Genomic DNA, 25,108 nt, shown 5'->3' with positions numbered 1-25,108 from the left:
TTAAAACTGAAACCGAGCACTCATATTTTATAGAGAAAGTCTTGAAAATAAGGCTTATACACATCCTAAAAATTAAAAACTGCCATCAACCAAAAGGTATCCCAAATATATTATTCTTAGAAATGAGTTTTTTTAGTCAGTTGCATGATATTTGAATATTTAAGGCTGATAAGGCTGGTACTGAAAACACAACAGAAATATCAATCCTCTACTTCCACAGGCTGTAAATAAAAGTTACTGCATAAATGGATTATACCCTGAATTTTATATGAGAAGCAGAAATAAGCATTGTCTTCCTAGAAATTTTGATCTTTGGGAGTACTGGGCTGATCATTATCATTATAGTATCAATAAACAGGCTGTATAGTAAGAACTTCTGGAGAATAAACTCCATTCAAATCCAAATACCTTTGAACTGAGACAAAGCTGAAGATCAGAGTTTCTGTTCYTCAGTTCATATTTTAATTAAAGAACTCAATGAAATATAGAGAAGGGAAAAACAATTTGTATAAAGATAAAGCTTGAAATGTAATCTAACAGACAATACAAACCAATCAGATCTATAAAAAACTTCTCCTATTATACAGCTGCAAAAGCAATTTTGGCTTTCACCAGAAAGAGATGAAGGAACTCCTATTTAAGGCAACAGCTACTTTAACTTCAAGTGCAAATTTTCATTTGAATTATTTCTAGTCACAGCTGATTGTAATCAAGCACACAGAAATAAATTAAAATAGATGAACAAAAGTAACTTAGCCTCCAAAAATCAGTATGTGCAAGTTGTTCTTGTAATTACTGTTAACTGCAAAAAAAGGGATGCCTGAAGGTGATTTTTAAACCAACGGTCAAGGCTATTGCCCAACAAACAGCAATCCTTACAGCAGAACTGTGATCCTTTCTATAATGAACATGACTAGGTTGAAGCTCTGAGTGATCTCTGCAGACAGGGCGGCTAGGCAGAACTAGCATCTATAAATGACCAACATCTTAATAATATCTTTTAATGAGATTAAAAAAAAAAATTAAGGCTTTTTTTCCTACAAGGGATGGTTTTCTCTGCAGAGCAGGTGATTAATGGAACCACCACTGAAAGGTGACTGGAGCGAGGGCTGTGCTTTGGCAAAGGACACATGAAATCAGGGCAGATATCAGCCTTGGGACTGGCTTTGCTGCCTCCACGACGCAGGACCCTGCTCACATGTAGATCACACAGGTGATGAAAACTCTTGATGCTAAGAGTAACCTTAGCTGATCCCAGGCTTCATGCGCAAAGAAAAATGCAAACAACAAGAAAGGCAGAGCAACACTGCCTTTGACCCAGGAAAGCTTAAACCACAGTGAAGGCATTTTCTTCCCGTCTCCCTACACTGGGAACCAATAGATGTATCTATAAAGCTTGTTCGAATGGATGACAAGGATTTCAGGAGATGATCTCACTTCCCAAATTCTGGCTGTCAGCTGAGTCCATTTAACTGTGTACAGTAGGGGTCAGCCCACTAGTGCGTGACTAAGTAAAGAGCAGAAATCATCCTTTTCTCTGTGACTCCTGCACATTTTTTCAGGCTAGACTGTGTCCACCTAAACTTCYCCTGATAGTCTAAACTGTGTTACAGTTTCTACAGGAAACTATATTTTAGTGCCAAGCACTAGAGACCATAAGCAGATGTGGGGAAACATTGCTTCCAGAAAAGTTCTAGGAAACTCTTCCAATGTGAAAGTTTTTGGATTCAAACCTGTATTGCCTTAATTACTCCCAATTAGTCACTATTTCACTTATGTGGTGCTAAATGCATTTTAACTCAGGATGAAAAGAACTATTTTGTGCATTACACAAATCTGAACTCTACTAACACAGAAATTCAAAGTATTTCACAGCACTGTTTGACTAGGTTTCTTCTTTGCATTTCAGACATGCTTGCATTCCCTGTCTGTTAGATTACCTCATAATAATCTATTTTTATACAGGATATTTCCAGTGACTTGGTCAGACAAGCACTTTTGATGCTTATTGCAAAAACAAATACACTTAGTTTTTTTTTTTTCTTTTGGTATTCATCTGTTAAATGGACAACCATTATTAGATGCCTATGATCTAAATTTTAAATAGGGACTATCAGTTTTTATTGCTTTAGTCTGGAAGAGCTTTAACTGACAGGACAGCTGTGAATGAAAACCCATCCACAGAAGTTTATGCCTAGTTGAACTAAGTAAGTTCAATGAGCCACTAGACAGAGGAACAGAAAATGCTTTTTTCTCAGTGCTCATAAAAAATTCATAGTCCATTAACCAGCTATTCTACAGTTGCACTCCAAGAAGAACCTGCCAAACTGCACAGGATTAATAACACTGAAAGAGAGGTTCAGAATACTCTCTGTGATGCAAATATGCACAAACTATATGCTAATAGCAGCTGTCTTGTGGAGTTTGAACCTTCCTGTTTGTAACTGCATCACACCTGTTGCAGCAACTGTTTTCATATAACTGTATGTATGAAACTTAGCTGTTTTTACAAGTGTTTTGTCTCAGAAAAACTTACATGGGCTAGTCTGCTTTGCTCTTCATTGCATCTCTCCTCCTCAGCTGCTCTGTATCTCTTGGCTTAGAGTAATTGCACCACTTAACAAGCTCATGGAGAGAACTCATTGGCTCTCTCTCAGTCACAATTTGTTGACTTCTGTATTAGAGCCTACAAGGAAACTCTACCCAGACTGCCTAAAAATGATTAGGGCATTGGCTATATTGGGAAGCCCTGAGGAGTTACAAGATATCTTAGCATGAGACCAATTTATGGATGCTTAAGTTGTAATGAACCAGAAATTGAACAGAAAACTAAATAATTTAAAAACATTTAAGCTTTCAGAACATGCTTTGAAATGAGAAAATGTCATCATATTTTCCAAGCAACAGGGTACTCCATGATTTAAGAAAAGGCTTGTTTCTTGAGAAACTCTAAAAATTGCATTATATGTTCTCATGTAAAAGCTAAAAATTAAGTCTATATTAAGCTTGGAAACAGCAGGGGGCTTAGTCCTCCATTCAGCACACAGCCAATACCCTGCAAGAGCTAGAAAACTCTAGGTAACCGAGTTGAAGGGCAAAATTTGATTCTTCAGACAAACTTTCAAACAAAATCTCATTAAATCTGCAAGTACTGAAAAAGCTTGAACAGTAGCCATCACGGCAGAAGAAGAAATGTTACTCACTTTTTTTTTTAACTGCACACATCCAGCAAATGCATTGAAGTCAAAAGTTCAACTCTCACTTACAAATTACGCTATGATAATGCTGATCATGAGGTTCTGAAGACTAGTAGCATCATGGACAAATATCTTCACGTTCTGAATTTGGCTTTCTAATTTTTTGATGTAAGTAGCAAGTCACAATTAAAGAGATGTTCTTAAAAAACATGTATTACTAGTATCACGTATCCAAGCAAAATTAAACAGACTAGGGAGTTCTGAAAGGGCCTCAAAAATAGACGGTATCAGGAAGAAGGAATATTATGCAGACACTTGTGCAACTAAGCAATAACCTCAAAAGTCATAAATCTAAAAGATATTTACTGTTCTTTGATATTAACATCTATTACAACCTTTTACAAAATACTGTAAAGATGGTGCTCTTAACCATACCAGAAATTGAGTTCTCACACAGATCAGAGGTTTTTGTGGAAGATTTAGAAGTATTCCTGAAGGGGCTGTAATGAAAACTGCTAAATAAACGGCCAAAGATAAAAGTTACTTCAGAGGGCCCCTGTTTCCTAACTTGCTTTGAATAAAAGTTTTAAGAAAGTTCTCACTAATTTCCAATGAGCTAGTTAGAACAGTTGAGCTGTTCAGCGGCAAATACAGCTTTAGCTTAAGGAAGATTAAACAGAGAAAATTATTAAAAAATTGGCCCTATTTTGAGACAGTCTCCTCAGTGTGGTTAAATTAGATTTACCACCTAAATACTAGTTTTATTCTTGATGTCTGAGTTCTGGGGAAGAATAGAAAAGTCCTGAGGAGCTCAGAGAAGCTGTACATTAAGTTACTTTAGTTTGGCTGTTTTATTTCCACCACCCAAGTAAAAGCGACCTCAGGATGGTTCAGCCTGCAGATACCCCCAGAGCTGCGGATGGTGTGGATCTCCTCTGCCTAGGGAGTGCTAGCGGCTTTCTCCTCTGGGAAGGCTGGGGCTCTCCTGGCTCAACCCTTCCGAGYGGCGCCGTGGGCAGCTGATGCCCCGTTGGGAGAGCGGAGTGCTGGGGAGCCACCYCTCCTTCTGCCCTGGCCTGCAAGGAGGCGCCTTTTGCTTCCTGGGGTGACTAAACAGTCTTCGAAACCAAGGCTCAGCCCACCCCTTACTTGGCTTGTGCCAAGAAAGGCTGCTGACCCCCGGACTGCAGGGATGGGGGTATCCGGATTAGGCAGAATCAAGTTTTGTGGAACACATCAAGTCATTTTCTGTCTTTCACCTTCCACCTCATTTAAAACATGCCTTTAATTTCCTTTAAAAGTGAGTCATCGGTAGCGATTTCATTTTCCTCCCAAAAGTATTTAGATTATTAATGTGGGAAGAATGCCCAAGACTGATACACAGTTTCATTCTAGGCTGCTTAATTAAATTTAATTTTACTCTGGTTCAACAGTGAATATTGACTGGTTTGTTTACAGTTAGCTTCTGGCCTATTTCACTCCTTTCCAGTTCTTGCTCACTAGCACCRTGAAGCTTCTTTCAGCTATTAACGCCACAGGGAAATACTCTTTTTTTGTTTTTATGAACACCCTGTTCTCACTGGAGTGAAAGAAAATGATGTAATTATCGTTGGACCAGCTGGCTTGTACTAAAGGTCCAGAAACAGCAGAAAACTTCATTAGATGGTGGTGTAGTCCAAACGGGCGAGATGCTAGAGATGTGGAGTGACACATGGAGGGAGTAGCCATCCAGGCTGCCTCTCCACAGGGCACAGATGCAAACCAGACATGGGCTCCAAAGCACAGTGGACTGTGCTTTCCTTAACTGTAGGATATTTCTCCTTTCTGCTCACCAAGATACTGTAAATGACAAACAAGCTGTATCTCCTCTTCCCCCAAATAGTGCCCTCATTATAGACTAATCTTAATTCCATAAAACAGCATGAAAACACAAGGCAGCAAGAAGATTTGAATAATCTCCTATTGAGAACACCATAAAACTGTAAGAAACACACCTTTGATATGCAGAAATATGTCACAGAATGATATTCCCAAAACTCTTGGAACCTAATTCTTTCTTGCTATTACCTAATTTACACCAGTATTAGCACAGARGTCAGTAGAGTCAGATTAGAGTAAATGAAAGAAGAATGAAAGTATTATCACCTTTTTTTCCATTATTCAACTCTCTAAGGAAAGCATGGAAATAAGTACCCACAGTAGAGGAAAATCTTTAGGATCCCCTACTTGTGTTCACAAAGAGCACTCATCAAACAGACTGAAATGTCTGGGTTTATAGGTTTATACGGTGCCCTTAAGCATTATTACTTATTATCATTTATATGATTACAAGCTGTGTTCACAGCAATAAAATAAGGCTAAGCTTGGGTAGTATTAATAGCCCAACTAATTACATTGCTATAAAAGGTTTATGGGTGATATAAATTTCAATATTAYTACTATCATGCTATGACACTGGCTTTATCGAAAAGAAGGCATTGCAAAACTGATCTATTTTTGCCCTAATTCACAAAGAGTTAGTGAGGACAAAAGTATATGGGAGTTTTCCACCTGGCTGAGGGCCAACTTAGGACATGTAGTCACAGTAGAACAGTATTATCATTCTGGATTCTTGCTTAAAGATGGAAAAATGTGTTTTTCTAATTTCTATGGTCATTTAAAATTTCAACATTGAGTTCCTTCATCTGTTCCCAACCTTGTCAGACATTAAAAGCCATCTGAGATATTCGACTGGAAAATTAAAAACTTTCTAATTTTCTACTTTGTGACTTTGTTCTTATTAATAAAAGAGACATGACCTCACTATTATCTAGACTCTGGAAACAGCAATAGATTCATATGGGCTGGCCACCATACTGATACTGCTTTGTGGAATACTTCACAGGTTATAGGTCATGTTATAGTTAAATTCAGAAATCTCAGAAAGGTACTGCGGGTTTTTAGCAAATCAAGAAATCTTCTTAGCGATTCTTTCCATCCCTTGAGTGAAAAGAAGGCAGGAGGAGGCAGAATATTGTGGAAGTGAAGCTTTAGGTTTATAAATGGTGTAAGAAAGAAGGTTCTGGATTTGTTTGTTCACCTTCCATACGAAAACAGAGCTGTTAAAAGTAGATAGATGCTATGTCACCAGAAAGGGAAGCAATCTTCTAACAAACAGGCTAGGGCTAGCTCTAGTTAGTTGTTAGTGGGGCATCTGAACAAAGCTGAAAGTGAAAAACGGAAACACAGGTGTGCCTCTTGTCCAGGTTTCTTCCAGGTTCCCATGACACTTGCTCTTTCTAGTATGATGAATTTAACAAGGCAACTAGGAACAGTCGGGAAGGAAGGGCTACTCCCTTAATGGAGCCAGAAGACAAAAGGCAGTCTGCCAAGGACAGACAGAAAAATATTGATGGTGATCATCCAGAATCAGGAAATGAGGATTCCTCTGTTGCTGGAAGGAAGATAATGCCACATACTGTAGCTGAGTGCGAGGATGTAATGGTGAAGTCATCACAGCTGGTTTCAGAAACTAACAACTGGGGCCGTTGCTGGGGCAGCCGGCCATTGAAGACTGATCAGGACCTTGGTTAAATTGAACGGGAAGTGCATGTTATCCAGTGCCCAGCTGTGAGACAGCCCACATTGCAGCCTTTGCAAGACTCAGGCTGTATGACCAATAGAGGCTTTTGATACTGGATTGCAGCTAGAATGTTGGATGGTTGGAAAAATAGTCAATTCTTTGACCCATACTAGTCATGTAGGAAGGTTTACACACCTATATGGTCATATATTATCCCACGTCCAAACCAAGGACTGTCTTCCAAACCGTGTTTTTAAAGATGCTTGTACTGCTAATTACAAGCTGAGAATCTATAGGGAATAGTAAGAAAAGCAGCTGTAATTTTGATACTGAAGTCCCTCATGGGCAACAAACATCAACAGCAGCGAGCACTGGTAGTTCCCACTATAATCGAGTCTGAGTGTGTGTCACAGAGGAACTAGGGGAGGAAGGAGAAGGTAGAGCATTTAGGGTTAAAGAGACTCTTCTGGTGAATGCCACTGATAGAATCTACCTGGCATTTTTTTGCTGCCTTGGCAAAGAGGTAGCCAGGTATTAGGTACCCAGTATGAGGTTAGCTCATCTCCCAGCATCACCATTAAAAAAATACTGTAATGATGTGGAAAAATCAGGGCGCAGATATCCACTGTTCTAAAGCAAAGACCTCCGGTGATGAGCAGGCAGAGCAACTTGGACCTTCACCACTAGTATGAAAACAAAGTCCCTCACCAGGAGTTTTAGGATCACTGTATTGTCACAGCCAGACAATCCTTCAGAAAAGAAGGTGCTTTAGCAGAGGAGCTTAATCAGCCTCTGCGCTGGTCTTTACTGCTTAAGGATGTTGGGGAAATTCCCACACCTGACACATTATTTATAGCATATTGGCCACAGGAGCTGACTCAATCTTAAATAAATATAGAATTGTTAGACCAAATATTTAAGCTGAATGTTAATAACTCACCAGTAACTAGATGGCATTCACCCAGGAGTTCTGGAGGAACTCAAATATGGAAATGCAGAACTGCTGGCCACGGTGTGCCACTGATCATCACAAACACCCTGCAGGCTACAAGAGGGGTTTTAGAGGCGATCTGTCAACTACAGACTGGTGGGTCTGACTTCTCTTCCTGGTGAGGTGGTATTTGGAAATTTGGTGTTTCAGAGTGTGTTGGAAAAGGGCCTGCAGGGCTTCTGCGCAGGGACATCCTGCCTTGCTAACCTGCTGCAGTACTGTGGGGATGCCAATAAGCATGTGAGCTTATTAGAGTGGACACGGTATAGTTGGATTTTGAAAACTCTTTGACAAGGTTCCACACCAAAGGTTATTAAAGAAAGAGCTGCCACAGGATTGGTGGAAAAGTTATTTTCTGGACCGAAAGCTGGTTAAAGCAAAGCATACGGCTCACTGCTCACTTTTCAGGATGGAAAAATGGAGTTAGAGAAGGTACAGAGAGTTACAATTAATTCTTAAAAGGGATGGAACAGCTGCTTTAAGAGAAGCRATTTAAAAAAGCTGGGACTCTAAATAGGAGAGAAGAAAGGTGAGGGGGGATATGATCGTGGTTTACAAAATCCTGAGTGTGGTGTGTAAAGTGCGTGTGGAGCTGTTACAAAATTATGCAACACTAAATCTAGAGGGCACTTCTAGAAACTAACAGGAGATTGGTTTAAAAATGATTAAAAAGGCACTTTTTTACACAGCAGGTGGTGAATTTCTGGAACCTGCTGCCACAGGAGGGTATGAAGGCAAACAGTATTAACAACTTCAAAAAGGGATTAGACAAATTCATGGGCATCAGGTCCATACTAGAGAAATTAGGATCAGATATTCCTCTAACATCACTAATGTAACAACTGGAGTGGAATATAAGGGGAAAAAAGACCACAGAATGTAGGCAAGCTCATGTGCTCTCCATCTGAGACAAAGTATTAGCTTACGGGGACCACTGGGTTGATCCAGTTGGGCTTTCCTATGTTCTTAAGGATTTGTTCTACAAGACAACAGTGAAAAGTAGTAAATAACGTCTTTTCTTCCTTCATACTCTACATCTGACATCAGTAGACTTTCTCCTTTTTACAAGTGGAGCAAGCTGACAGCCCCTGTAACCGTTATGTAAGCAGGCTGTGTGCTACAAGGCAATTTCAGAGGTCTTGGACTCCTGTGCCCTCAGTGAAGACCGTACAGTCCATTATACTTCTAAAAGCTGAGATCGGTGGGCAAACAGTGGGCATAACACCAACAGCTTTGTTCATTACACTTTTTTCTCTGGTTTGTCACTACTTTCTCTTGCTCCAGCCAAGTAGAGCAAGGCAAATGCATAGTCTCTTCTTTAGAGCAGCAAATTACTGAACCTATCAATCAGGTATGTCATCACATTCTCAGTCCAGTCAGCCACGAACATTCAAAAGTATCTTTGAATTAGATCTCATTCAAAATTGTAGAGATAGTTTTAAGAATTACATTATGATCAAGTTATTAAACTTGGTATTTTAAAAAGGTGAAATAGAGATTTCACATTTGAACAGTTTTCTTTGCAACCTTGCTAGAAACATACCTTTTATAAAACTCAGAGGAGATATATTCTCAAAAGACAGAACTACATGAGCACTTTAAGAAAAAAACACATACATATTATGATGATTCTTTTTAAATTACAAAAGTTTCCTACAAAGTTGACAATACTATTTTGTACGAAGAACAATCCTTGGCAGTTAGTTTCACTGCCTCTGCTGATTTTCTTTGCTGTCCACAGCAGAAAAACAAGAATAAGATTTTACTTTCAACAACTTGCTCAGTGTTAGGCACTGAATCAAAGCTAGAAAAGGAATTTTGACACTTTAAATGTGTTGTTTAATATATTTAAACATATGCAGCCTAAAACAAAAAAGCTTTTAAAGGCACTCAGCTACCACAGTGATGGCTGGATGGACAGATAGATAATCTGCGTGCTTCTGATGTGATTTACTGCCTTCCAGGAACCTGTGCACACAGCACTGAAACCACAGTTTCCTAGGGCTCTGTGCTTGACTGAGTTCTAACTACAAGGGGCATAGCTTTCAAACACAGCTTTCTTGGTTTTATTTCCATGGCAGAAGCTATGAAAAGGTTATTCCACTTGGACCAACTACACCAGTATTTGTAGTGAAATGCTTAATCATCAGACCTATACAAATTACTATTTCATTACTTATAATTCAAAATGATAGAGATACAACTTTTGTCTACCTTGCTAGAGCACAGGACTCAAAAGCTAATTGATCTTCTGCATTATTAAAATGTCTGTCTACAAATAGTATATTTTTCCTCAAAATTCAACTATATGAAACATTCCTATTATAGCTTTAACATAAAACAAACCCTTGTGAAATTTCATTCTAATTCTGTCTCTATTTTAGATATGGATGTAATCCTTTATTGATATGGTGAAAATGCAGTTCTTACAGAGAAAACATCTTGTTCTAAAATGTAGCTTCTTTTTCTCTAGCTCCTTACTACACGTCTCTCTCCTATACTACACTTCATTCAGAATAAGGCCTTGAGAAATGATGTCAGAATTTGGTCTTGCTCTATAATTTCTGTTGGTAACAGGGTGCCTTGTACAACCTGCTACTGCTGCTGCTCTGATATTCATTTAGTCTCTCCTCAAAACAGTATACAAGTTGCATTCATATGAAGCCATATTAGAATAAAAATTGTTACCGACATGTTAACATGGAGTAGCTGGGAAAGAAGCTAAAGCCAGACTCAGAAACAAATGCAGCATTGAGGACAGTTTCAAAGATGTGATCAGTTGAGAAGGACTTTCTATAGGCAATTTTTGGAATAAAGATGATTACAGGATAAAGCAGAGAAACAGGGAGTTGTGCCTAACATTACTGAAAGGAACAGAAGAAAAAGGGACTCAATAAGAAAGGAAATTGGAACATCGGAAAAGAGAAGAGAAAAAAAGCTTTGGATGGCAGTGATAGTAGGGGCAAGCAGGATAATTTTGGTATGATGGGGAAAAACGGAATCAGCAGGGAATTGCATTGATCACAGATTCAAAACAAGGCTTTCAAATTAAGCAGAGGACGAGAACTGCTGTTCTCCAGCCATGTTGACTCACTCAGCTCTTTGTAAGCCTGCATCAGTGTTTTGGTCAGCTCCCACTGCTCCTCATTACAGCTTTGTATTCTTGATTTGCTTTACAGTCTGTCTGTTCAGGCAAAACCTTCATAGATTTCTTTGAACTGGGTCTCCAAAATTGCCCAGAAGGCTACATGAAGATCACACTGTTTTTATGTCCTGAACTTAAAAAATTAAATCACTTTCTGCTGCACTTCACTTTTCACCAGGTCCATTCAAGTCTATCATAACCCTCAATTCCTTGTTCACATTCACAGTCATTTCTTTTTCAGCCTTAATTTCATTTTGTCTTTAGTTCAAAAGGGTCAAAAGAGGATTGTTTTCTGTACAACTGTTCCCTGAGGGAGTCAAGGAGTTAGAAAAGGGCATCATCAACACTTGCCCTTAAACTGAGCTATTGMCAAAAAATATGCCACACATTTGCAGTTGGGTTAAGGATGGTCTACCTYGTAATAATATAAAAATCAAATCTGACTGTCTAACAGGCAGCCACCACGTAACTATCTAGAAACTGTACCATCAGCAAATTCAGAAATCCAGAGCATAAGTTATCACAGTCTGTGCATGGCTGTTGGTCTATCAGAGATGAACCACAGACACATCATGGAATCAGATTTCTATTTCCAAGCGTTGGAACTGAAATCCTTTTTGCTCCTCTAGGCCATATGATCACTTGAAAGAGTGACAGTTCATAGCATTTATAATAGATGACACCTGAGCAATGTCACAGAACTCTTAGGGAAACTGTGCTGAGATCTCCAGGAAATGCCCTTGAGGAAGTATTCCACACAAGGGCTTGTATCTTAAGTCCCTTTCCAAAGTAGTTCCCTAACAGAATTCCTTTATCTATCTAACCAGCAAAAAATAGAGTTCCAGCAGTGACTTTTCAAATCCTCTTCACARTGACAAACAGCTAAATGAGTATCACTTTTTCATGTTGGGAACACTTGACCACTAGAGAGGGGAAGAAGAACATATATAAGTCTCAGGGTGGGAGCAGTAGGGTACAGTTGTGTCTCCTGTCTTTTCTTTACACAGAACAAAAACATTCTGGGTAGCGCCTGTTTTGTGACTGTACAAATCAACCACAGAAGCCTGCCACATCTGTTAGCCTGGTGCTTACGCCACAGCAAATGGCCCAGTACAACACAGATGATATCTTGTTTAGGATGCTCCTCTAGTGTAAGTGCACTTTCCAGAGCAAATATTTGCACGCCCTGAGCTTTTCCACCTTGCTGACTGTCCTTGAGAACCTACTTGAGATCTCCTTTTGTGACCATGTCTCCCAGAAGCCTCACCAAGCTCAGTGTCTTGTGTTCACATTTTAGTCTCCTACCAGATGGTACCTTGCTTTGAAACTCTGTAGTGGGGYCATGAACACTGTTTGTGCTTGGTTAAAGAATTACAGGAATTTAAATCCTGAATTACAGGAATTTAAATTAGATAATCCAACTCCTTGCAACAGGGATGATTGCTTACATCTATATTATCCCTAGTAGATATTTGTCTAACACTTGTTCTTAAAATTGAAAGCAGTGTCATGGCCTCCATTGATTATTGCTGATGCAGTGGTTCAATACGGCGGCACAATAGCCTCTGAAAGTTTAACTTAGGAGATCTTTTTAATTTTTATGATGTTATAATTATCATTAGATGATATAATTTAGGCATAAAAGGGAAAATAACCCTTTTTATCAGATTTCACAATCATTTAAAGATCTGAAATACTTATTATCAGTTTATCCATTAAAACTCTTACTGTCTTTGCTTTAAGCTAGTAATGTAAATAGGTAATAAAAATAATTTACAGTGAAGGAATTACTTTACTAAATTCCTTGAAAGGGATCAGTGTATTCCTGTATGTCACTTTGCAGCTGTGCTGTTGATATTGGATAGGGTTTTCAGTTCAAAATCACTATCAATTTGCTCAAAACGCTTCACTAAAGATATAAAGTTTGGCTTGTACAAATAAATAGTTCCACTCTAATAAACAGGAAACTTTGTCTGTCAAACTGTGAAAAGCGATGACAAACTTCAGTGCCGTTGGTCTTGTTACTGTTATTTTTTAATTCAACATCTTTTTAATGATGCCAATAATCTCTCCCTCTCAATTCCCAGGTTTTCATGAAAAAAAATTTGCTTCTTTTCTGTGTCATTTACTTCTATATCCAATAGCCCCTCAAGTCCATTAAATACTGTTCAGTACACAACAGATTAAATTCAGAAAATATACTATATGGGGTTCAAGGAAGTACAAAATAAAAGCCACAGTGGGAAATATTAATATTGTGATAGATTTTTTGGGAAGAAATTTACTCAAGCAGATTATTTTTCAATATTGTAATTAACAGAAGATAGACAGTCCCCTCACCAATGCAGGATCAGTGGAAATTATGGAAAGAAACACAAGCCTCATTGAAAGCATGAGAAGAAATACCTCTGCAATGAATGTGACAGAGACAGTTGAAAATGAATTGCTATTTCTATTCCACTATTCAAAATATTAAGAAATAAGGAGATGACATTTCATCACATTACTGACAAAATATGAAATATATTAACACAGATTAAAAAACTGAGTCTTTTTAGAAAAGTGAGAAAAAAAAAGTTGGTAAAGCCTTACAATTTGTGCTAAGCAGCTACCTAATTAGGAATGAATTTCTGTTGTAATATCAGGTGGGTATATAACAGAAATGTAAGGCAGTTGTGAAACTTTTATCTTAAGAAGATATATCCTGTGTAAATTTGAAAGAAGTGACTTCTGTGTCAGCTTTCTTTGTTTATTAGACTGTTTAACTTGGAATTTGAGGTGCACATACTTATAAACATGTCTTTAAAGTGCTTATTTTGTGCATTTGTTTAGAAATAACAATTGATGCAAAACTGTCTGTGCTCTTCTGTACAATTTTACTAACGCTGTCTTCCACATTATAGACCTCTCTCCTCTTACCATGTGGAGGGCTATACTGTCTCTTCTACTTGACAAATGAAACATGCATCTTGCTTTTTAATCTAGATTGCTTTTACATCTAGATGACATTATAAATAAATAAATAAATAAATAAATAAATAAATCACCTGTAAAGATGACATGTCTTTACACAGATTTAGGCATATGTGCAATCATTATAAAACAGAGACACTGAAATGCAATGTATCTATTAAATGAGTCAATCCCATTAGAAACATTTCAGTAGTTCAGAGAAATATGCTTCTRATACAGACAGATTATTTTATATTTTCTATGCAAATCACAATGGAAAAAACACAGACATTCAAAATCCTCCATATATTAAAACTGACTGTTTTCCTGCATTTCTAATACCCCATTCAAAACCCTGTTGTGAGAGAGTTAATAGGATCCTCCACCAGTGGCCATGCATTCAGGAATTCACTTCCTGGCATACTTGGGAAGAACTCAATGGCAAGCAGGTTTACATGGAAAGCACGTTTATTGGAAAGCTTCTGTCCCCTTCATGGCACTTCATCTCTTTCAACTGCTATAAAAGCTATGAGTGGAGGTAAAATGTCCCTGGTTATACACTGGCCTGTTTCTTATGATATGCCTGGCCGACTAAGTATGAAGCCTAGCTCAGGAAAACCTGAAGTTCATTGGGGTCTTGAAGTGATAAGTAATATAAATTAACAATGAAAATAAATTCTATTGACCATACATAGCTTTGTTCATATATGTGTATATACACATATATACATGTATATAGACAAAAACTCTTAGGATCTTAGGACCTATGCCCTTAAACATGTAACACCTTCATTTACACCTTCAATGGTGTAAATCAGTGCAGATTCATGTAATTACAGCAATGACAGTTCACCTCTGCCCTGGGATTTTAAAATCGCCTTTAGAATTAAACAAACCAACCCAAATATCAGATCATGGACAGAGAATCACAGAGGCAAGGACAAATTTTATTGTGTAAATATTTCATAACCTGCACAGAAACAAGTTCCTGGACATTTGACTCAGAAAAGGCACAGATGCATAATTTTCCTTTCAAACTTTGCTATAGTTCTGTAACTGTTTCAAAAATATCCCTGTGAATTGACTGTCACCATCAGATCACTGACAACTAAAGGTAAATGCTCTGCTGAGATATGCACGTGGTCTCTCTCTCTCCTGCRCATTTGTAGAGCTCATGACTTCTATGGGCAAATTTCCCACCCTCCTCTCACAGCCTCCTCCTCCTATCAGGGGAAATGTCTGCAAGAAGAGGAGGAGGCTGTTAGGTGGCATACCTTATTTTTCTCCTTCCCTTTAATGCTAAATCAGGAAAAATAACGTAGGCAGGGGTTCTAATACAGTCAATTACTAATGACCCCAAGCTGAGAGGAAGCATCTTTGCTGCTCTATTCAACAGCCACCTGGGCTGAAAKGATCCCCAGGTTTTGTGAATCAAAATTTCAACCAAAGGATCTAAGCCAAGAGGTCAGCTCCTGAAACCCTGAATACTGATYGTCTTGCAGAACTGACTCTATGCTCTTGCCTGTGCTCAGCACCTTATGAGCACAAGGGAGAGAATACAACATAACTGCACCTTGGACACTCAGTGCTAAATTTGTAAACAACTTTTCAGATGAAGCTGCCTATTCATTATTATTATAGCTTTGCCATCCAAAAATGCAACAGGAGTTTGAAGTAACCATATGCTAATGGCTAACAGATTAGCCAATGTAAGGGAAAAAAAACATGTATACAAAAAAATGGAAAAACTGATAGGATATTTGTACATTTCTGCCTAAAAGATGCATTTAGTTGTAAAAATAATTATGTGGATTACACTGACAATGCAGATGAAGGAAGAGGAAATTACTACTTGTTTTATGGCTTGGCAGTATAAGCCATAAGAGTAAGCCTAAAATGGAACTTTTTTCCCACTACCATAACTTTTTATTCCCTTGATTCATATTAGCTCATAGTCCTTACTTTAGATAAGGCAGTTTACTTAGATAAAGTTATCTAGCTGTGGCTGTGAGTTACCTGGAGCATCACATATGCTCTTTGCTCTTTCTTCTGTCTTAGTATCATCTTGTCAGCAGAAGCTAACGAAATCAGAAAAAGGAARTGGAGAGGTGTTTTTTTTTTCATATGTAAGACAAATATATTGCTCTTCCTAACCTTCACAAAAGATGTGATCTTCATAGGGACTTTGCTGCAAGTCCTATGTACAGTTTACAACTGGGCTGCAAAATAGGATGCTGCCGAGTCTTTGATTTAATGAAAACTTAGGACAGCAATTCAATTCACTGAAGGGACAGCTTTGTTCTTTCATTTTGATTCTTTTTTAATGAGAAAGACGATCTCAAGGATAAACTCTATTCCTCCAAATTTTTACACTAATTACATACAAAGCACCATTCTGGCAGAGCAGGACTTATCTCCTTCAGGCAATACAGTTATCATCTTGTAACCACACTTCAAATATCCCGTATGAGTGCTGGAGCTACGTGCATTGAATATGCATCCTGCTACCCTGGCTAGCAGCTTGAATTGAYGAATGTTTAAAGATTTCATAAATCACAGGCAAATACTGATACCACATGAAGTGGGAGAGGCAACCCTTGCATTCTGCTTACAGCTGTAGGATCAAGGGTAYGCTATTTTATCAGAACCATTAACTTTCCTCATTGTGGTGGGGAAGGATGGTTGGTTTTGTAAACACTGCTGGAGATGTTTATGTATTAGGGAGAAAAAAGAGTCACATCCATATACTAACACTAAAAAGGACAGTTATCCCTTAATTCTACAGAAAATACACTGTTGCGCTCGGTTTCTGATTCAGCTCACACCCTTAAGAGACAATTTATTATTTGATATACTGTCAGGCAATCTTGGCTAGAAAGGGAGCTGCTTTATCCTCAGATGGAACGACCAAGTACCACATTTGCCCGCGCACAATATTCTGATACCATGGGCCAAATTTCAAAGCTCTGTATGTGCTCAGCGCCACGGTATCTGAGCACTTCCAGGAATGTACCATGCAACACCTGGCTTTCAGCATGATCAAAAGCCTTGATTCTTTTACCTCTAACATCTGTGCCCATATTTGAATCTGTGGTACAAATATGAATATGTGTTACTGCAGCTGTTGAGATGAGATTGCAAATCAAGCACCAAGAAGCACAAGTGTTCAAACTGCACTTCCTAAGAGCTTCCTAGAGTCTGTCCACTCATGCCTCTAGCAACAAAGTTTATGTTCTTAAATGGGTACTCACAGATTTGTGTCCAGATTAGCACCATAGTTAAGAGGCTGGCATGGCTTCTGGACAAGCATGCAAGGAGCGAGCTTTAAAGGCTCAGCAACAAAATCTGGATCTTAATCCAAACCTCAATACTTGCAAATATATATGTTGCAGATTTGCCCCAAGATTCAGATTTTGATGCTGGAATCAACAATAAAATCATCATATTTGCTGGGATCATTTATTTTGATTCTGCTAAATTCCACTAGCTACCTAAGATGTTGCAGCTGTAAACTGAAAAAATGCATTGCCTCCCATTTTATTGAGTCTGTGCTTTCTATTTATGAACTTACTGGCTTGGAATGGCCACATCTGACTAAATGTTTCTAGATAGAAAACCATATGTATTTTGACTCCAGGAGAAAACTGCCTTATTGTCAAGCAGTTTACTCAGTATAAGTATTGCCTCACAGTGATGCTGCAGTGTCTTGATGCAAACATTATCCATAGCCCCAGGAGAGCAGCCTAAAGCTTGGCCTCCCTTTTATGCTCACTGCCCTTAGTGCCTGTAACATTAGTTTGCTCTTACAAAATATGCACCATTCCTTGAATCATGGTGGAAATCTGAATGCTATGTCTAGAAGAAACTGGTTGAGGGCATAAACCTGGTAGCCAGAAACATGACTGTGTCTAAATTTCTTAACCTGACTGTGCTCTGAGCACTTGTCCTTCAAGTGCTCAGTGATTTGAATTCTCTGGGTATTTTGTTACAAGAAGAGGTACTCATAGTTCACTTTCATCCAAAATTCACTTTGCTGTACAGACAAGACCTCCCATTTCCTCATTTAAGTCAAGAGGACAGTAAGGGTTCTCTGTCTTTTTCTTCCTCTTAACTGCATCTGTCAAGCCAGGAAAAATGAGAGCCTGCTATGCTTTTGTTCAACACTCCCTCACAGCTTTTGTTTTTGATGCCAGAAAGAATACTCCTTTGGGCAGCAAAGCTATTTTGAAAGCAACCTAGTACAACAAGAGGCATTTCTGGACCCTCAATGAGCTGTATCAGGGACTGTGGGTTACTCTTACAGAGACTGCAACAGCATGGATGCTTGATTAGACCTGGCCTTTATTGCTTTGGGGTCATCATGAGCGCATTAGGGTTTGCTTCATTAAAGCATGGCACACAGGGCTCGTGCTTAACTGCTGCCACCTGCATAAAGGAACAGTGCCTTCTAATTTTCAGTTTGTGTGCACTGCGGGATGTAGATGATTTATTCTAATAATATGATGCAACAGGGTAGAATGAGCTACTTTCTCTAGGATTAATAGAAAAATACGCATTTTGTGATATGGGATGCGTGCTGTGGGTTTGGACAGCGGGTGTCTAACCTAAAAATCAGGAGCACAGAACTGACAAAAACAATAAAAAGAAAGGGCTGAGGTTTCCTGTGYGGCTTTACTTGCCAACACATTCTCATTATGTCCGGGGCCAGGATTCCTTCCTGTAAGTGTTTATTTGTAACTTGCTAAACAGCTGGCAAAGCAAAGTGCACCTGATGAAAATGAGAATTGACTAAGCCCTGAGATGCCTGGTCCCTTGTGTGGGTGTAAAGCAGGCAGCAGGGCCAAAGCACGAAGGCCTGCGTGTATTGGTTAGTGTAACAAGGAGAGCTGACAAGGAAAAACCTGGAGCGTTAAAAGAATCTCAGCCTTTCCACCAGGAGAAGTAAAGCAAAACAAAACAAAAGACAAAAAGGTCGAGTCTATTGGTTTTTTACCCTAGCTCCTTACCAACAATGTGGTCTATTGTTTTTTACCCTGTCCTCTTACAGCACTGTGGAATAAATCATACTCTATTGAAATTGCATCTGTTTCTGTATTATGGCTGAAGAACGTAAGATGATATCTTTGCACTGGGAAGGGAAATTCTGTGGTTTTGGGAAACTGTTTAAAAAAAATAGGATCCCAAGGACCTCTGAAAACTATATGAACAGGAGAAGTTTAACACCTCATTGAATTGTAGCCATCTACAGAACTGAAAAATAAATGTTCATACAGTAGAGAGGATCAGCATTCAGCATTTTATAGCAGGAAATTTTGAAAAAAAACAATTGAAAATAGAGGGAAAATTCAAGCACAAAGTGATTAAGTAAATGTGGCTGACTAGTAAACTGGGTCTAGTCATACAGTTTTTTCTGTTTAGATTGCCATGGTGTCCACTGTGTGGTGGGCAAATCCTGACACATAACGAGTCATAATTCTTGCTCCCGTGAGCATGCTATTCAAACCAGCAAGTTTGCATGTGACAAAAGAAATATATGCAATTTTAACTGTGTGTAAAGAGTCAGAATTTTAGTTTAATTTCTCATAAAGTACAGAATTCCTTCTGAATATGGAAAGGGCTTTTCAAGTTGGAGACAAAAGGCCTGCCTGGCCGACCATTTTCATAATAAACACATCCTGCACACTTTGGCATCCATAACTACAAGCCCAGAGTAATTAGAAGTGCACTGGTGACTGCAAAGCCTTACATGGGGGCGAACCTGCAGTGCTGCTACAAACATACCAAGGACCAGAACGCCATTATTTTTCACTTGCCCCAAGCAACGCTCACTGCRACTTTTCATTTTACAGCACAGGGTCAGACTGGCCCGTGCACTGGGAGGACCCGAAGGAGCTTGGCCAGCTGGATAGGAATTCGCCCTGCAGGTCCCCCCGCTTCAAGGGTGACGCTGCCTCTTTGAGAGGTCCATGGTGTGCTCCTGCGGGCTGGGTCATGGCCTCACTGGCACGCGGCCCTCGGGGACCATGCACTGCTTGAATCGCCAGCAGAGAGGAGCAGAAGGCAACACTTCTGCTCTCCTACAGCTGCGGAGGTTTTGTTTGACACTGGAAGCATCGACAAGCCCCTTGTTCTACAGCTGAGACATGACCATATTCAGGAAGCTGAATGATGAGGAAATACATCTTTTTTAATCAAGATCACCCCCCATCATCAGAAGTGAACATATTTCTGAAGCCTTCTCATGGAAAATGCTAATGGGATCGATATGTTTCCAGTAGACATTCCATCTCAATGGTGCAGCACATATCGCCCAAAGTACAGTACATTTAATGTACTTTGATCATCTTAAATCATGTATTCCCAAGATATGTTGTTATGAGTGGGCTAGAAAAAGAGGTGTTAATACTGAAGAAATTCTGCTATGTCTACTGAAGTTAATTGCCTAATGCTAGCTTTTGAGTTAATATAGCATTGCTAGKGGAAGTAAATTGAGTAAAAAGAGCCATGTGTCCTTTCAATCATTCAATAAATAGCTGACACCCACTGCAGTAAAACAGACCAACTCCTATGAAGCGCTCTACTTTCTTTCAAGCAGCCTGTTTCAGTCTTTTGGGGGAAGTAGGAAGGAGGTTAAGGTCGGTTGTTTTTCATATATCTAAATGGGGATGCATATTTGAATAGGAGGTATGTTGGGGATTTACATACGATTGAAATACTTAGGTCATAAGCCAATCCAAGACAGAAATTCATAAAAATTAACATTCCAGTGACATGACTTCAGTTCTTAATAGTCTCATAGGACTCTGTAGCTGACTCTGGGGCACAGATCAGATCTCATTATATGTCAGATCTAAGACATTACAGTTACTCTAGGGAAAACCATATTTCCATTGACATATGCTATAACCTCATCACTTAGCCTAGAAGCAGAATTAATCCAGACATACACAGATTCTGAACTAGCAAATTATTGCCAGCTTTCAGTAATGGTGGGCTGAAAATATTCAGTAACTTGTTGCACTAAAATTAAAGGAACAACTTGAAGTGTGAAGTGCTACTCAGCCAGAATTTGGCCCTTAAGGCTTTACGTTCCCCTTCTGTTCAAAATACATGCCTACTGTTCTCTCATTCCTTGTTTTCCAAAATAACAAAAATTAGCAATTTCACATTTTTTCTTTTTTTTAATGATGTCTAGTAGATGTGTTGTTTTCATTTGTAGCATATGTGAGGTGGCTTTTAGAAGTGATTTATTTTTGGTTGCAAGCTGCTGATGCYTTCACCCGTGTTGACTGTTAGTAATTAGCACCTTCTGGTCCACTGTGGACAATTTCCCACTTGCTGCTTTTTAACGTGCTAAAACTCATCTCCACCAGCTCTACGTCCCCTAGTTCCATTTCCCTGTCAGGAGGATTGCTAAGGCTTTTCTTTTCCTCAATTAGTAATAATCTGCAACCCAAAGGAATATCTGCAAGTGTCTTGACAGGATTTTGTTAAGCTGGATCCTCTGCCAATGAGGGGACTGAGCTGCGATAATATGCGTTAGAGCCTTCCTCTCAAGTCAGAGGTGTTACCATGGACAAAAATAGGTTTTGGCTGTGAAAACAACAGGCACGAAAGTAAGTCACCTCAAGAAAGAAATGAGGATTTCCTTATTACCTATTAAATTTTTGGCAATCAGCTAGATGAAACATAATGAAACATAATGATATCTGTCTTATAATGATATCAATGTCTTATAATGTTGCATTAGTGACATTAATTTTTATAGTATGGTTTTCCTGCAAAAAAAGCCCCTAAAGAATTCTATTCAGACCCCGGCACTTCAATATTGGCGCATTTATGAGCATTTGACTGGAAGCTATAGCAGGTACGTATTTGTGGGTAAGTAAGTGTCTACTGGCATTTGTGCACGCCTGAGTGTGTGCATTCCTAGCAGGGAAGAACCACAGCACTCACTTCTTAATGAAAATAAAATGCTGAACTTCAACATACATATAAAAGAAATATTAAGCTGAGCACAAAAATATCAAGTATAACAGAGAGAGTTTTCTAGTTACCAGACCCATCATTTAACACAAACAGTCAGAATTCAGCCAACAGAAAAGGTAGTTGGATTTTGCTTCAGGAAAATCTCAGTTTGGCCAAATCCTTTCCCTTTTCATGACCACTACCTGAATAGTATCCATGTTGTATGGCTCATCAGAAAATCTCATAAGAACAGATCTCCTTGTGACATTTCTGTCATTGCTCATTTCTGGTCATGAGAACAAATTGCAATAATGATGAAAAGTCATGGGAACGTCACAGCTTAAAACTGTTGAGCCCACTTTTACTGCATTCAGAGTGTTCCCCATCTTCACCTACAGCACATGCTGGCTTTTTTTTTTTTTTTTCCTAAGGGAATGTAGCTTAAAGGTACTCAGAGATTGCAGCTCCTGCAGGACTTGTCTATGTCCTACACTGCCTGATCCCATGAGGATGAACTGCAAGGCGTTAGTCCTAATCTTTGCACTCACTAAAGGGCTGTGATAAAATTATCTGGGAAAAAACATTCATGATCCAAAATAAAAAAAATGTAGTGGAAGCTGTTGATGTCCATGGACTAACTTCGGTTGCTAGAAGCTGGGCATTCACTGCTGATGGCTTTGGTCAGAGGAGCTCAGTAATCACGAGCTTTAATCATCAGCCCCTGATGATTTTCAGAACTCAGTGCAAATTTCACCTTTTCAGTATCACTCAGGGAGCTTATTCTGGGCAAGAAGATGAACACTGAGAGAAGGCTAAGTCAAAGGGGAGGCAGAGTAAAACAAAATCARGAAGAAGCCTCTAAAGAAAGAGGAGTTCCTGATGTCCCAGGAAATTAGTTTTCAGTCCTACAGTGAATTAAGTTCTTTTGGCCACCTCAAGTGACTCCTTCTATGCTGGCAYGTTTCTGCAAAACCCCAGAGATTAACAAAGCAAGCAAAGAAAAAGACAAAGGGATGCAGTCATTTTTGACTGCCAGCCAACTTAGGATGGTCTGATTTCTGACAGAGAAAGACGGTAATTTAAAGAATCTGAAATCTTGCCTACAGAGTAGGAGAATCACACTTGAAAAAAAGCCTTCTGATGTTTCCGGTGCTCAGAACAGAATCAGCCCCTATAAAATTAATATAATTACTATGCGATCTCCATCTGTTAACGAAGCCAAATGATTAGAGCTGCTAGAAAAACTGCCTTAGTGGAACAAACACAGATAATGAATTTAAATAAATACACAAGCAAAAAGACAATGTCAAGCTCAATCACTTGGCAATATTAAAAGTTGAGTAAATGAATTGGCTGTGTGTTGCCGTATCATTCAGCAGCAATGTTATGGTGAGCGCCTGGATCATGGCTTTCTTTGCCTCTGTAGCCAATTTTGTTCCAGATTTTCTTGGACCCTATGCCAAAACTATCTATCTCTTTTTGACAGCTCCTTTCCAGATTATTCCACTGGTACCCTTTATGTTTTTCTATAGTTGTTCATATGCTCTGTAGGCCTGTTTAAACACCTTCCCCAACCATTCTTGCATGCCCAGAAAATAATTTTCACGTTTCCCTRACACTTTCCCAGTTTGCTTCACAAACCTGCTTTACTGAAACAACAGATAGTTCAAATAAACTCCCTTTAGTCCTCCACTACATTTTTAACAGAGATAGAAATTATTTATAAAAATATTGTATAATTTTAACAAATATTTTTATATGTGTAAAACAAGCGCTTGATAGAGTTTTTGGAAATCAGTATATATCAGGTGTCATAACAGTATTCTAAACAACCCCCTGCAATGCACAGCAGTATTACAGGCTATACACCCCTTCAGCAGCTAGCATTTTCAAAAAAGTAATCTATTTAAAAGTCACAGGGACTTAGCTTCCAAAATGGGCCTGTTTAGCCTGGAAAAGAGAAGGCTGAGAGGAGATCTTATCAACGTGTACAAGTATCTGAAGGGAGGGTGTCGAGAGGATGGAGCCAGACTCTTTTCAGTGGTGCCCAGCGACAGGACGCGAGGCAACGGGCACAAACTGAAACACAGACAGTTCCATCTGAACATGAGGAAAAACTTTTTCACTGTGAGGGTGACAGAGCACTGGAACAGGTTGCCCAGAGAGGTGGTGGAGTCTCCTTCTCTGGAGATATTCAAAACACGCCTGGATGCAATCCTGTGCAAYGTGCTCTAGGTGACCCTGCTTGAGCAGGGGGGTTGGACTAGATGATCTCCAGAGGTCCCTTCCAACCCCAACCATTCTGTGATTCTGTGTGAAAATATCTAAATCAGTCTTGAAAAGGACATTTCTGGGATAGAACCTGTGAACAGCTAGGCAATCTTAACACTCAGAAGAATTATTTTTAACCATAGCTCTCCAGAAAGATGCTACTAATACACATTTTAAACCTTTTGTGGAGAAAGCATTTGGTGATGCTTCCCCCTACACAAACTGAAACATCAAGACAGTGAAACACTGCCTGATCAATCTTTCCATATATGAGAGTTGACATTTCCTCAGCAAATTGGCCTTCATCAGTTCTGAAAAATGTCAATGGAGAGCATGTTTTACAAACTTAAGTTGAATACGTTTAAGCACTTTGTGCTGGAGCACAGCAGTACATTTTTAAATGTTCATTTTCTAATGGAAATGAAGTACTTACTATYTTCGGAGCACTATCATATTTTAGAGTATTGTATCACAGTACTGTACTAAGAGTGAAGAACTTAAGCTTCATGGTTGTTTCCAAATCATGAGAAGATATAAGGTCAAGGAAGATCTCAAAATATTTGCTTCTATATGAAAATGTGAAGCCTCCAGTATGCTGATAAATGTACCATGGCCTAAAAAATTTGTTTATTCATTTCATCCTTAGAGCTCTCCCTTCTTTATGTCAGAAGAGGGTAAGCAGGTAAGGGTATGATATTTTTGCTCTTTTATTTTGCTTCTAATCCAAGTGTTCAGTAAAGGTGAATAAATAAAATGATTATGCAAAAATGAGTGGGTGAGAAATGTACTAAAACACATTCATGTCCCACACCTCATCTAGGCATGAAATCTCAGAGAAGGGAGGGATGGGCAGGAAAGTCATAAAAAACTATGTAATAGTTTTAAGTAATAGTAATAGTAAAAAACTATGTAATAGTCACGCACGAAGTGTGCRTGAGTACATTTCTCACTTTGGAGGCCAGATCGCTTACAAAGGCCTTGTCCCATAACAGAGACAGGGCCGCAGAGCTGCTCTGTTCACG

The 25,108-nt window shown here is 39.0% G+C and overlaps 1 protein-coding gene across 1 annotated transcript in view; it reads right to left on the bottom strand.

Annotated features, from left to right (window-relative positions):
- SLC35F1 (solute carrier family 35 member F1) overlaps positions 1–25,108 on the bottom strand; it is a 106,772-nt gene that overhangs the window by 80,898 nt on the left and 766 nt on the right. The window lies entirely within an intron of this gene.

The sequence above is a fragment of the Apteryx rowi genome, unplaced genomic scaffold (assembly GCF_003343035.1).
Source record: "Apteryx rowi isolate R43461 unplaced genomic scaffold, aptRow1 scaffold_235, whole genome shotgun sequence".
Taxonomy (NCBI): Eukaryota; Metazoa; Chordata; class Aves; order Apterygiformes; family Apterygidae; genus Apteryx; species Apteryx rowi.
Note: the sequence above shows the minus strand (reverse complement) of the source record. Positions and strands in the feature narration are given on the sequence as shown.